Source organism: Propithecus coquereli, unplaced genomic scaffold (assembly GCF_000956105.1).
Source record: "Propithecus coquereli isolate 6110/MARCELLA unplaced genomic scaffold, Pcoq_1.0 Scaffold42, whole genome shotgun sequence".
Taxonomy (NCBI): Eukaryota; Metazoa; Chordata; class Mammalia; order Primates; family Indriidae; genus Propithecus; species Propithecus coquereli.
Genome location: NW_012149952.1, coordinates 1,317,042 through 1,331,397, shown reverse-complemented (window position 1 = coordinate 1,331,397; position 14,356 = coordinate 1,317,042). Strand labels below are relative to the sequence as shown.

The following is a 14,356-nucleotide window of genomic DNA, read 5'->3' as shown; positions in this document are numbered from 1 at the left end:
AAAAAAAAAAAAAAAATGGAGCAACATCAATGTGGTCTTCTACTTTTCAGAGTTTTAATTTCATAATCATAATTTCCTATGATTTCCAGATCAAACAGTCGTACCATATACATTCTCACAGATACTGCTTTCCAAAAGACCTATTTTTCCTGCCAACAATATAGAGTGTGTAAATGTTACTCCTGCCCCAATAATAAATACATTTTATAAAATTACTGAACTCCAATAAGTTTCTTGTGGTATTTCACAAGACAGGGAAAGAATGTCAGGTAAGGAGGTTGACAAAAGATGTCCTTCAAATTTGGCATAGCTTCTACCTGACAAGTTTAATGAAAGAAATGGTTAGCAATTAGAAGGCAATCATATCAAAGCCTGAAAGGAAACGCAGAATCACAAACCATGATCAATTCAGAACTAAGGACATTTTTGTCAATGTTACTTACATCTGATACTTTAAAAGTGTTACTATAAATCTTGCCTTAACACGGTTGAAAATTTTAAATTGTAAAATATGCAGTGGTCTGTTATTGCAAAGTGAACAATACCTTTCAGCCTGTACTAGGAGAAACATTACAAAAGACAGTTTTGAATTTATACTGCGTACAACCAATGAACAATAGAACTGCAAAAAATAAGAGTCCAACTTCAGAACAGAGGATGGGGGAATCCCTAGCCAAGTGCAATAATTCAAAATACTGTGGATTTCAGTACTGAGTGTATTCTGCATTTCAACTCATGTTTCCCCTTTTGGATACAATTTTAAAATATTAAGCTTTCTCTTTTTGATTCATTTAACACATACTGAACACACAAAGTGCTAATCAGTGTTAAGGCTGTGAAGATGCCGCAGAAAACAAAGATACACATATATCTTGTTCTAACAGACATCAATTTTGGTATGTCCATTATCAGAGTTTTGTAAATGCCTGAACAGACGAAGGTGTCTACTGAAATGATAACTATAATTGTCAAACTTCTGAATGAAGCCCCATTGCACCACTTATAAAAGTTCTCTGCTACAGTGGTCCTGGGACCACTGGAGTATGACGCTAAGCGATGGAAGAACTACTGACTTTAACTTAAATAAGTGTTTTTCCCCCCTACGAGACTGGATGTATAATGTATAATCTGTGATAAATGGATTCTGTGGTAAATTACAAGACATGAACTCAAACTGAAGTGTGTACCACATGCTTCATATTTTTACTGTTTCTCTCCTTTGTGAACTCTCAGATGCCTGTACTCATGAAGACAGAGGAAAGACTTCACGACACATATCACATTACTAAGGTTTCTCTCCAATGAAACACATACAACCCTTCCCATACCTCCATGGTTTCTCTTCCATGTGCACACTCTGATGCATACCAAGATTCAAGTGATCTAGCAATCCCACTACTTGGTATATATCCAAAGGAAAAGTATGTTGAACAGATACCACAACAGCCAAGATACAAGATCAACCTAAGTGTTGAATGAATAAAGAAAATGCGGCATACACACAAAGTAAAATACTATTTAGCCATAAAAAGGGAAAAAATTGTCATTTGTGGCAACACAGATGAGCTTTGGAAGACATTCTGTGAAGTGATTTATAAGCCAAACACAGAAAGGTAAATATGGAATGTTCTCACTCATACGTGCAAGTTTAAAGAGTTGATCTTGTAGAAATAGAGAGCAGAATAGTGGTTCTAGAGGTGGAAAAGGGTAGGGGGAGGGGAGACAGCCAATGGTTAGTTAGCTAATACAAAAGCATAGCTCCACAGGAGGAATAAGTTTTCTTTCTTTTTCCCTGAAATTCCTGAGCCTCAAAAAGTGTTCTACAGCATTACAAGGTGACTACAGTTAACAATTTAGTGGTTATTTTCAAATTGTCAGAGGAGCAAATTACAAAAAAATAAATATTTGAGGACATGGATATCCTAATTACATTGAGGTGATTATTAAACATTATGCATGTATATACGATAATTTGATATCACATTTGTACCCCTCAAGTATGTAATTATATATCACTTAAAAATAATGACAAAAGCATATCGAGATTCAAACGCCTCTGGTAGCGCTTCCTACAGTCCATACATTTGTATAGTTTTCCTACACTGCGGTCTGTTTCTTGGTCTTTAGGGCAGAAACTGTGTACAAAGCTCTTCCCACAATCCTCACATTTGAATGGTTTTCCTCTACAGTGGAGTCTCTTATGTCTCAGAATACTTGATGCCCAGCAAAAGCTCTCACCGCACTGCTTACATTTATAGGGTCTCTCCCTCGTGTGGACCCTCTGGTGCACGTCAAGATTAAACTTACTGTAATAGCCCTTCCCACACTCCTCACATTTGTATAGCTTTTCTCCAGTGTGGATTGTCTGATGGGAACGAAGCTGTGAACTCCGGGTAAATCTCTTCCCACAGTCTTCACATTGGAATGGTTTCTCCCCACTGTGGAGTCTCTGATGTTTCAAAAGACATGAGGCCCAGTCAAAGCTCTTTCCACATTCCTTACACTTATAGGGTCTCTCCCTTGTGTGGACCCTCTGGTGAAAGTCAAGATCCAAGCTCCGTTTGTAGCCCTTCCCACACTCTGCACATTTGTATGGCTGTTCTGCATTGTGGGCTGTCTGATGGCAATAGCGCTGCGAATTTGTATAAAATCCCTTCCCACATTCTTCACATTTGAATGGTTTTTCTCCACTGTGGATTCGTTCATGGATCAAAAGACATGAGGACCATCTGAAGCTCTTCCCACATTCTTCACAACTATATGGTTTCTCTCCTGTGTGGATCATATGATGTTTAAAAAGATTCTGTCTACAAATGAAGCCTTTTCCACACTGCTCACATTTGTATGGTTTCTCTCCAGTGTGGACCATGCAATGACTAGTAAGTGCTGATCTCTCATGAAAGCTCTTACCACATGTATCACATCTGAATGGTTTCTTTGTGTGAACCATGGAATGACTGGTAAGTCTTGCCCTAATGCGGAAGTTCTTACCACATATATCACATTTGAATGGTCTTTCCCCAGTATGGATTCTTTGATGTTCCCGAAGCTGTGAACTGTAAACAAAGGCCCTTCCACATTCCTTACAGTTATAAGGTTTCTCTCCAGTGTGTAATTTGCAGTGAAGAGTAAGTGATGATCTACGACTGAAGGCTTTTCCACATTGCTCACATTTGAATGGTTTCTCTCCAGTGTGGACTGTCTGATGAGTTTTCAGTTGTGAGGTCCAACTGAATCCCTTACCACACACATCACACTTATAGCGTTTCTCTCCCGTGTGGACTCTCTGATGAATACGAAGAGCTGATCTGTAACGGAAACTCTTTCCACACTCATCACATGTGTGGGACTTCTCTCTTGAGTGTAATTGTTCATGAAGCTCAAAGATGGAGACATCACTGAAAGACTGTTTACACTCACTACACTGAAAAGGTTTCTGTTTGATGTCAATTACAGACAGTCCTGTCTCACCCTCGCAAGGGAAATCACCTTGTTTGGAGAACTGAGAGTTGTTTATCATGGAATCTTGAGACCTGGTTAAGTCACCTGCAATTTGTTCCCATATTTGCTGGCAGGACAACTCTTCATGTGGTCCTGCTTCTAGAATAGTCTCCATCTCAGTTTGGATCTTGCCTCCTATCAGAACACAGAATTAAGACATGTGGACAAATGAAACCTTTGTTCAGTGTTATCAACATTTCACACTTAAAACATGGCGTTAAACTTTAATGAACATAGGGAGCATTCACTTTGTGTTTTCCAAGTGCACCATGGTCTCTGGTATGCATGAGACCAATTTAGAACCACAGCAAGTCTCATGTAAAATCCTTGAGAAATAAAAGACTTAATAGAAAAATTAATGATACATACATTTAACCTGTTACTATTTCTAGTGAATTTCCCAGTCAGTCTAAAATCTACATCAAAAATTATAAAACTAGGCCGGGCGCGGTGGCTCACGCCTGTAATCCTAGCTCTCTGGGAGGCCGAGGTGGGCGGATTGTTTGAGCTCAGGAGTTCGAGACCAGCCTGAGCAAAAGCGAGACCCCGTCTCTACTAAAATTGGAAAGAAATTAATCGGACAACTAAAAATATATAGAAAAAAATTAGCCGGGCATGGTGGCGCATGCCTGTAGTCCCAGCTACTCGGGAGGCTGAGGCAGGAGGACTGCTTGAACCCAGGAGTTTGAGGTTGCTGTGAGCTAGGATGACGTCACGGCACTCTACTTCGGCAACACAGTGAGACTCTGTCTCAAAAAAAAAAAAAAATTATAAAACTAATTAAGTATATATGTATATGAAATGAAACATGAATCAAAAGGAACTCGAAGGAAAAGTAATAACATAATCAATACTTTCTATATTTGCATGTATACTGTATATCTGTATAAAGAAATTAACTAAGAAAGTGGTGTGACCTTTGTCCTCAACATCTAAGAGATAATCTCTAGGATCTTGAAGTGTCATGCCTGAGAAGAGTGTCTCTGTTTGCTTGGGTACAAATAGTGGGTCACTCTGGATAGTGAAAAAATATGATTTAGGGTCATGGCTGGCCACTCCTGAGGGTGGGGGGGTGGCTATAATCATGTGACCTAAACGAGACTGATTTACCACAAGGGACCCGAAAGGTGGAAGATGGAGGCATACGCAGAGAGGCGCAGGGAGCACGACTGTGGAAGAATGGTCGGAGATGCAAACTTGCTGCCTTTGAAGATGGAGGAAGGGAAATGAGAGCCAAGGAGTGTGGACAGTTCATAGACAATGATAAAAGTGAAGGTTACTTCTCAAGAGCACAGCAAAAGAACAAAGCCCTACAGACACCCTACGGGACTGTTGCCCAGTAAGATACGTCAGACTTCAGGCCTAAAGAATAGAAAGTTAATGAATGTTTGTTGTTGAATCCACTAAGTTTGTGGTAACTGGTTACCAAAAACAGGCAATACAATGTCCTTGGCAGGACTGAGAAACAGCAGGGAGGACAATGCAGCTGGAAATGACAGAGCAAGAGGGAGAGGACAGGAGGTGTAGCAGTCAGAGAGGCAGTGGGGGCAAAGAGCAGAGCACAGGGTCTCTAAAAGCCACTTAAAGAGGTTGTAACATTAATAAAAATAAGAAGCCATAAAAGCTGTTGGGCAGAGGAATGGCAATCTGACTTGTACTGCTCAGGGATCACTTTGGCTGCTATGAAGGGAACAGATGCCACGGTGGGAAGGGTGGGAGCAGGGCAACCAGCCAGAGAAGGCAGTTTTATTAATCCAGGAAAGAGGTTTGGCAATTTCCCAGAGCAAGGGAAACGGGCAGGACAGAAGTAAACAGATGGGAGAGTGATGTACAAGGACACACACAGTGGCTTTGTTCTTACCTGAATTCCCTTCTCTACGGGTTGATGTCCTCATCATCCAAAACTTTTCTTCTCTTAGAAAGTGAAACGCATCTCGGTGAAATGGTTGATGCCCTGTGAACATGCAAAGTCACATGTTTAATCCCAACACGTTCTAGGTAAAATTGACTGGGAATTTAGGTTCCCACTGCATACTCAAACTTAAACATCCAAGGATACAAAGTCACTTTTGGGACCTAATGTTCCATTACAAAGGGAGGCTGTCCTCACCCACTGACAGCAGGTTCCTGAAGTTCTCCAGCATCACATCTCGGTACAGCTCCCTCTGGGCAGAGTCCAGCAGCCCCAGCTCCTCCTCCGTGAAGACCACAGCCACGTCCTTGAACGTCACTGCCTCCTACAACATATACATATACAACCTCAGTGTCATGACCAATGATTACTGGGAGAGCAGTGGCACTGAGCAGGCAGAGAGGACAGGTGGGAAGTTGTTCTGGGTGTTGAGAGATGTAGGTCAACTCACAGATTCCTGCTCATTCTGTCTCTATCCTGAGAACGACACACACTGATTTTCCTGAGCTCTCCCAGGAGTGGAACAAGGAAAGAGAAGTCTTGGACTTTTACTTTGTGCAATCATTGAGTCTACTTGTAAGCAACCCTATCGGACTCTAAAATGCTGCATTCTGGTCTACCTGTAATCAGATCTCAATGAATCTTGCCAAATACCCCAGCAACATTTAGCAATTCAGTCCCAACCTTGTTTGACGACGCCCAGTGTCCCCCTCTCATATCTGAACCCTGGATGTTACCACTTTTCTTTAGTATTTGCCACATTAACAAGCTTAAGGTAACTGGGGGGTAATTTTCAGGGTGTCCTTGGACAAATTCTCCCCTTTCTTGCTTACAGTCCTTAAGAATAACCGCAGAACGTGCTAGGAATTCAATATCCCGAGACAGGGAGGGATTGTCTGCAGCAGCCTGAGCCTTGTTCCTGTCCCTCCGAGGCAATATAGTGTCTGGAGTTAGGGAGAAACTGCCCAGCAAGTCGTGTAGCCCCTGAGGCCTATAACCAAGGGTAGGCTGCCCCACGGGGTGCCTCGGCTGTGGTGCCAGTGGGCCATGCGCACTCTGGACTCCGTCTGCCCTAGTAGCCTTCCCGAGTCTTGAGGGCCTGGCCCACAGTGGATCCTAGATTCTTTCCTCCCTTGCTGCCTATCTGTAAGCAACAAACCTGCTTCGTGTAATTTGTCTTGTGAGCGTGCTCTGTCTCACCAGACTCACACAAACTGGTAATCAGTGAACCTGCTCCGCAGAATTGGTGCAGCAACGATATCCCCCAGGACTAGGCCCGGGGTGGAGATGGCAACCGGGGGGCGCAGGGTCCTTACTGGACAACTGAGGCAGAAAGGTCTAGGCCAAGTAACCAGGTGAACGGATGCTGGCTGTGGTAGTAGTCTCAGGATGGGGACAGAGAGCCCGCCTCACTACATCACTGCAGCCCAGCCCCTACCTAACGGCTGTCAATCTGCTGTTCCCACAAGGATGAGGCAGCAGAGGCCTAGAAGCATAACACCTTTGTTAGGTTCTCCCAAGCTGTGGCCACCTCAAGTAACCTGACAGAGTGTTCCATCTGCTGTCCAGAACCTTGTTCTGTCACAGGCCGCAGTGACCCTCTCATCCTGACAGTGGTAAACTCTACCAGCATCCCCAACACCACAGTGTAGGCCAACAGAACCCAAGCCCCGGTTTACCGAGTGGGGATCTAACACTGGCCACGTGGGAGAGAGCTGGAGGTGCCCTGTGTTCACTGGTTTAAGGTGGCCCAATTTCACAACCTCAACTAAGAAAGCCACCGGGGGCTGGTATTTTGGTATAGCACACTCCTTTGACGGGACTAGTGCTAGTCCCCTGTGGAAAGGCTTCATGAACCATATATGGGGGGAGCTGAGCATACACAACTGTGCCATGAATGAGACTTGGCTGGTAAAATCCAACGCCCCCATGCCCACGAATGGGTCACTGAATGGTAAATGAGTGAACGGAGGATATGTCACCCAAGTTCCATCTTTCCCTGCGATGGCCTAGGGGTGACCCAAATACAGGATGGACAATGTCATGCCTGCAAAGCTGGCAGATTGTGAGATCTTGAACATCATGTATGCCAAGAGTGGCCCTAGACATCATCCTGGGAACGGAATGTCCCACTGAGACGGCAGCATGAGATGTAGCCCAGACCCACTAGCAATCTACCAGGAGGTGTAACTGGCTCTGGGTTTATGTCCCCTATGAGATACTGGTACCACACAGAGAAGTCAATTTTCATGAAAAATGGTAAGAAACCTGTTCCTGATCATGGCAGACAGTGCTTCTTCCATACTTAAGAAGAAGAGACAAAGAATCTCCTCATTCTGCCGCTCTGTAAATGCAGGAACACAATACAGTGACTGGCAAATCATCTAGTACTGCTGGACATTTTAAATGAAGGCTCCCTACTACTTTGGTCAGACTGCTCACTGCATAAAGGAATAAGAAGAGACCAGTGAATACAATACATACAAGGTATGACTGAGGCATGGAGAACACACAATCTAGCTCTGCCTATAGGAAAACTTCAACAATATTTGCAAGAAGTAGCAGTTACAACCAGATGTGCTGTGCCTGTTGCAATATTCTATCTACAAAACTGCCAATGTGGTACATGTCAAAAGTATCCCATACTGTTTTAAGAATTAATTTCAGGGGAAAAGGTTATATTATACATAACTGTCACTGCGGTGTTTCTTAAAATAGCAAAACTCCTAAACCACCTAAATGTCTATAATTGTGAGGCAGTTATAAGCGCATATTAATTCAATGGGAATATGATGCAATCATAAAATGGAACATTATGTAATAATATCCAAAAACACGATTTAAGATTAAACATATATCATCAATACAAATATAGTTATGAATGTACATGAGGAAGAGCGTGAGAAGGTAAAAATAGCAGGGAGCTAATGAAGTGGGAGAATTGTTTATTTCTAGTAATTTTTCTACGACATAAAATAAACATTTAAAAAAATGCAAAATCAACACAAAAGGGACAGAGGAGGACTGTGGCCATGGATGGCGGCCATGGAATCCACTAAGGAGTGTGTAATATCTCATCTGCCGAATCAGCTAGTAAGCAACACATGAATGAATGAATGACAAAGAAAGCACTTGGCACACAACAGCTCCTCAAATGCCTGTTGTTCTTGAGTCTTCCCAAAACAGGGAAAAACACATGACAGTCTGAGTAGTGACATGGAATTTTAACAGCCAGAGAGGCAAGGCTTACTCACCTTGAATGTGGCCATTTTTCTCCCACTTCTGGGTATCTGAAGAGCCCTGAGTTCTGCAGTTAACAGGAAGGCAGAATCATGCCTGCAAAGTGGCACGGAAGATAGAAAAAGAGACATGAAAAGGTGGCTAGGGATATTGTGAATCAGCACAGGAATGTTCACAGCGCATTATTTATAATAACCCCAACTGCAAACAACCAAAATATCTGCCCGTGGGTAAAAAGATAGACAAATTGTGGCATATCCATGCAATGGAATGTTTTTGGAAATTCACTGCAGTACTGACTCATGCTATGACATGCATGAATCATGAAATCATTATGCTAAGTGAAAGAAGCCACTCTCAGAAAACCACAGATTGTGTTATTCCATTTACATGAAATGCCCAGTTTATATAGAGAGAAAGTAGGTTAGTGGTTGCTCCAAATTTGCAGTGAGAGTGAGGTTTGACAGTAAGTGAGCACATGAAGTCCAACTCCTTGTGGGAGGACAAAAATGATCTAAACTAAATTATGCGGATGATCACTCCACTCTGCAAGTTCCTAAAGATCATCGAATTGCACCCCTCATAGGGGTGAATGCTATGCTATGCAAAACAGACCTCACTAACGTTGGAAAAATAATTGTTAGTCTACACGTCATTTTGCTTAACAATTCTCAATTCTGAGTCCATATTGACAGAATATTTACATTTGAACAAGTGAATGAATAAATCGGGAGAAGTGGAAGCTCGTGTTTACAGCAGAAGGTTAATAATGTATCTCACCATAAAAAACTTTACTTAAAGAAAAAAAAGTAACTTTACAGTAGACAAATCTGAAAGACATCATCTTGGCCAAGTGAACCAAGTTGAGACCACCAATGAAGGGACATGCAACCGTTAGGTTGCAATGCAAAGAATACCTCGCCACGTTTGTAGTGTCCCCACCAAAAATATATAATCTGCACCTAAACGTGAAATAGACCAGACAAACCCCAAATGAATGTCTTTCTCCAAAAAAATTTGCCCATACTTTTCAAAAATATTGTATCAAGCATAAAAATGCAAAGGCTGTGGATCATTCCAAATTAAAGAAGACTATAGAAATATGACACCTAAAGGCATTGCATAAAATTGGACTTTGAATGGGGCTGGGGGTTGGGGGCAGTTATAAGGACATTAAATGAAAAACAGAACAAATTTAAATATGTAACTGCATATTAGATAACATGATGTTATTAATGTTATCTGGCACTATGTAATAAATAACACTGTTAGTAGTCTTTTAACAAATGTCTAATATTTAATAAATATTTTTTAGAATAATATCTAATATTTCCTAGCATGTTATGTGAAACCCTCTAGCCAGCCCTTCCTAAATGTCTCTTACCAAGATACCCCATGATCACCCTGGTATGTGGGCTTCCGTGCTGCAGAAAGCTACAATAAGCGGTGTCCCATTAGGGGATATGTTCCTGATGGTATCTGGTGACAGTCATCAACAAAGCAAACAGGCAAAATGTAAAAAACTGGCAAATTTTCATAAAGAGTATATGAGAATTTCTGATACTATCTTTGCAACTTTTCTATAGGCTTCAAATTATATAAAAATTAGATGTTTCAAAATATCAGGAAACAGAGGAATAATAAACAACCGTGAGAATAATAAGAATGAACATCATATAACATGGCGGTTCACTAGTTTATTCTTTCTTGGCAGTGTTTAAAAATTTCCCTAGTTAAACAGTTAAGGGGGAACACATTTGAAAAAATGATAAAAATTTTGATGCAATGTTCATAAATAAATATACAAATATGCACAAAGAAACACTAAAAAGAAATGCATTTAAAGCTTAACAGTTACTATCTTTACATCCTGAATTCATGGGCAATTAAAAAACTTTTTCTAGTCATACTTCTCTAATTTGTGAATGCTCCACAATGACATGGTTTTATAACAATGTGAAATACTTTTAATAAGTGAAACAAAACAGTTGACAAAATTTTTTACAACTCCTAGAGAAGCTGTCCCCAGCCCATTAGCCTTGCTCTCAAGATTCCTTCAATGAAGTCCTATCTTACTTTGCCTACCTCATTCCAGCTACTTCCTATGCCTCAGTAAGAATATACCCAAGAGACGATCAGCTCAGACCCAGGATCATACTGCCCAGGTTCCAACCTCAGTTCCACCTCTTACTAGTTGGTTGACTATGGGCCAAGAACTCGTGCACCTCGTGTCTCACTCTCAGCTTTAAAATGTAAGAAAGGAGAACCTCTCTACAGAGCCACAGCGTGGCATAAACGTACTTATTTGTATAAAGCCCTTGGAACGAAGTTAGCAATCAAGGTTTTATTATTATCAATACCCATGTCCAAGGACACAACCTACACATTCTCGGTTGAGGTGAACATCTCTGGAAAAGAAAAAAACCAAGTACCACTCACATAGAGCTTTGCTTTCAGGAGCTAAGAAGTTAGTCCACGAAGTCTTTTTTGAAAAGTTAGGCTGGGGAAAAGAATGTTGTAAAATACTCTGACTGCGTGGCTATCCTTGATAACAGTAAAACGCTCCCCTTCCTTTGCGGAAGACGGAAGCAAACTTCACCTTCCTAAAAAGACTGGCCAGAAGGTGTCTGAGATTATCCAGCATCCTGCAGGGATCAAACAGAAGGGCCCAGCCAGTGCAGCTGGAGCTCTGATCGCAATCTGGGGACCTGAGGGCTTCATGGGAAATTAAGAGATCATCACCCACAACGTGACTGGAACTGTTTCAAGGCTTTCATTTGTATACCTCTTTCAATTCCCAAAACAATTCTGTATAGCACTCACTTGGCATAAGTAACTCCATCTTAGAAGAAGACTCCATCTTATATTTCAAAAGGCATCATGTCAATGGGACCAGATGTTCACCTAATCAATAGAGACTGCCCCCACTCAGGGAAGGGCATAACCACACACACCCCATGCTTTCAGCCCTCACCAGTCCCCTCACCTTGAGGGGACTCAAGGACTATAATGTAAGGCTGGTGGCGGGCACCCCTCCCCTCCCTAAAGAAAAAGAGAAGCCCACCGATGACTGCCAGGCTCAGCTGAGTTAAAGAATAACCACACCCGGACGTTCACCCGGATAAGAGAAGTTTCGGTCCCTGGGGTCCACAAATACCACCGGCCCCTCCTACTTCTCAACACCCACCCTAAAACTACAAAAAAGGACTCCCCACTTTTCACACCAAAATTCTTCACCCCAGAAAACCCCCATCCCCCAACTCTTAAAACACATATAAGCCCGCTCAAAACTCTGGGGCGGCAAGACTTCTCTGGCCCCTCTCTCTCTCTCGGACTGTTGAACCTCGCCCGAGAGCGCTCAATAAAGCGACTTTGTTGGCCATACTTTGTGTCCACTGGTCTCTCCGTCACCGAAAAACCTTACATATAAGAAGAACAAGACTTTAGCAGCTTGACACAGTCATTGCAGTAGACACCATTCTGCTGTCATTCACGGTCAGCACCCAGCATCTGCTGCCAAAGACTCTGCCCAAACCAAGGACCCTTCCTTGAGAGACACAACCACCTAAATCAGCCCAGGACACTCTACTTGTCCATGTCATTCTCCTTGGACTGGTTCACTAACCCCTTTTCCTATCCCCCTTTCTCTTGATGTTAAATGTTACTCTGTTTGATGTGAAAATTTTAATCTATAACGTTTACGCATCAATTAAGGATACTACTATGTATGCTTTGCAATACTGATTGACTTGAGCCTGTATGCTCCAGGCTCAGACTACTGTAAACCAAAAATAAAATCCTAAGCCTCCCTCCCGACTGAACAGACCCCCTTTTGGCCAAGGGAACCCCAGGAAAAACTTAAAATTGAGTTTCCATTCACAGGCATGAAACCAACGGAGTTTTGGAGTTTAGAATTGTGAACTAAAATAAAATCTTAAGGCTCCCTGCGATGGGCTGACTGAATGGACCCTCCCCCCTCCACCAAGGGATACCCTAAAACTGAGTTATCGGCCATGAGAAGGGAGGTCAGACATACCTCATCATGCCCCCTCCCTTCTTGGAGATATCCTTTGTAACTCATAAACAGGCCTAAGGCTATACAAGATAAACCTGCTCCTCAATTTACATAACAAATATTAATATATGGCCAGTAGATTGTCCCAGATTAACAGACTTCCTTATCTTAATTTAAAATATTCCAAGTCTTTACACAAAGCTTCATTTCCTTAATGAATTACAAGGCAAAGAGTCTTTAAACCCACCTGTAACCTGTAAGCTTTGAGACGCCCCACCTTGTTGGGCCAAACCAACGTATGCCTTCCATATGTTGATTTATGACTTTACCTGTAATTCCTGTCTCCCTGAAATGTATAAAACCAAACTATAACCCAACCACAGGGAGGCCACTTGCTCAAGGCTTCTTAGGCGTGGCTCCAGGCCACGGTCCTCAGATTTGGCTCAGAATAAACCTCTTTAAATCATTTTACAGAGTTTGGTTTCTTTTCCATTGACAGAATCAACGAATGACCAGCATTAACGTTAAAACAGAGATCCTAAGACTGACAAAACACACTCCTTGTGACAATAAAATACTAAATTATTAACTATTAACGAGACAAAGGTTAAATCACACATACATGCCGCCAATTTGCTTAACAAATCACTCAAGTCTGTATACTGCAGCTTGTCTCTGATAAACACACTTCCTCATCTTAACTTGAAACATTCCAAGCCTTTAAATAAAGCTTTATTTCTTCAACCAATTACAAATCAAAGAAATCTCTGAACCCAGGGTAAAGCCCTCCTTGCAGATGTCCCGTTCAGCCTTTTTGGGCCAAACCAATGTATACCTTCCATGTATTGATTTATGATTTTACCTGCAGTTCCTGTCTCCCTAAAATGTATAAAACCAAAATCTAATTCGACCGTCTTCGGATCCCTTACTCAAGGCTTCTTGGACGTGGCTCCCCCGGGATGTGGTCACACGCACTGGCTCAGAACAAACTTCTTTAAATTATTTTACAAAGTTTGGGTTTTTTTCTTTGCTGTTAGCGCTACCAAGTGACTGGATAGTACTAAGAATTTCAACCTTAGGAACTACATGTAGCTTGTGGCTTTCATGATTAAACAAGCATCAGTGAAAGTCTGACTTTATGGAACTACACAAACGTGTGTGGACTTTGTTATATGTAACCTTGCGCTATTAAGGGCAAGTTATATTAGGATGGTCCTAAAAATGCCCGTTTTAAAAAACAGCAACGGGAGGCACGGGGAAATTCCAACGTTATATTGCGAGAAAATGGCCGCACACGTTGGGGTGGTGGGAGGCGGATTAAGGAAGTTCAGAGTCCTGGAAACCCTCAAACCAGGCAAGACGACCCGACTAACTCCCAAACCCCCTGGGGCAGGGGGCGCGAAGATAATTCCAAACACCACAAGCCTCCGCCAACGGGAATGAAACCCGCCGCCCTCTTCCCTCCAAACCTTTGCTCTCCGACGAAACTTCTTTTCCCCTTAGCCGATAAGCCAGGTTGTTGCGAGCTCCAAACGTAAGCGCACACGTTGGAAAAGACCTTCAAGACCCAGAAATGTCTCGAATTACCACGAAAAGCATAACACGCGTATGCTGCGGCAGCGTAAGTTCACGCGACTCCACGGGGTCACCGGACTACACTTCCCAGACTCCCTGGGTCAACCTGCCAA

The 14,356-nt window shown here is 42.3% G+C and overlaps 2 pseudogenes across 1 annotated transcript; one reads left to right on the top strand and one right to left on the bottom strand.

The window, feature by feature from the left end:
* Positions 1-1,072, top strand: part of LOC105817518 — an 8,002-nt pseudogene extending 6,930 nt beyond the window's left edge.
* Positions 1,073-2,005: 933 nt separating this feature from the next.
* Positions 2,006-8,682, bottom strand: LOC105817671 (annotated as a pseudogene). Its single transcript, XR_001137853.1, has 6 exons — positions 8,668-8,682; positions 5,612-5,738; positions 5,363-5,455; positions 2,997-3,636; positions 2,671-2,915; positions 2,006-2,349 (listed from the first exon to the last, which is right to left on the bottom strand). The product of XR_001137853.1 is annotated as a zinc finger protein 155-like (transcript).
* Positions 8,683-14,356: the final 5,674 nt, after the last annotated feature.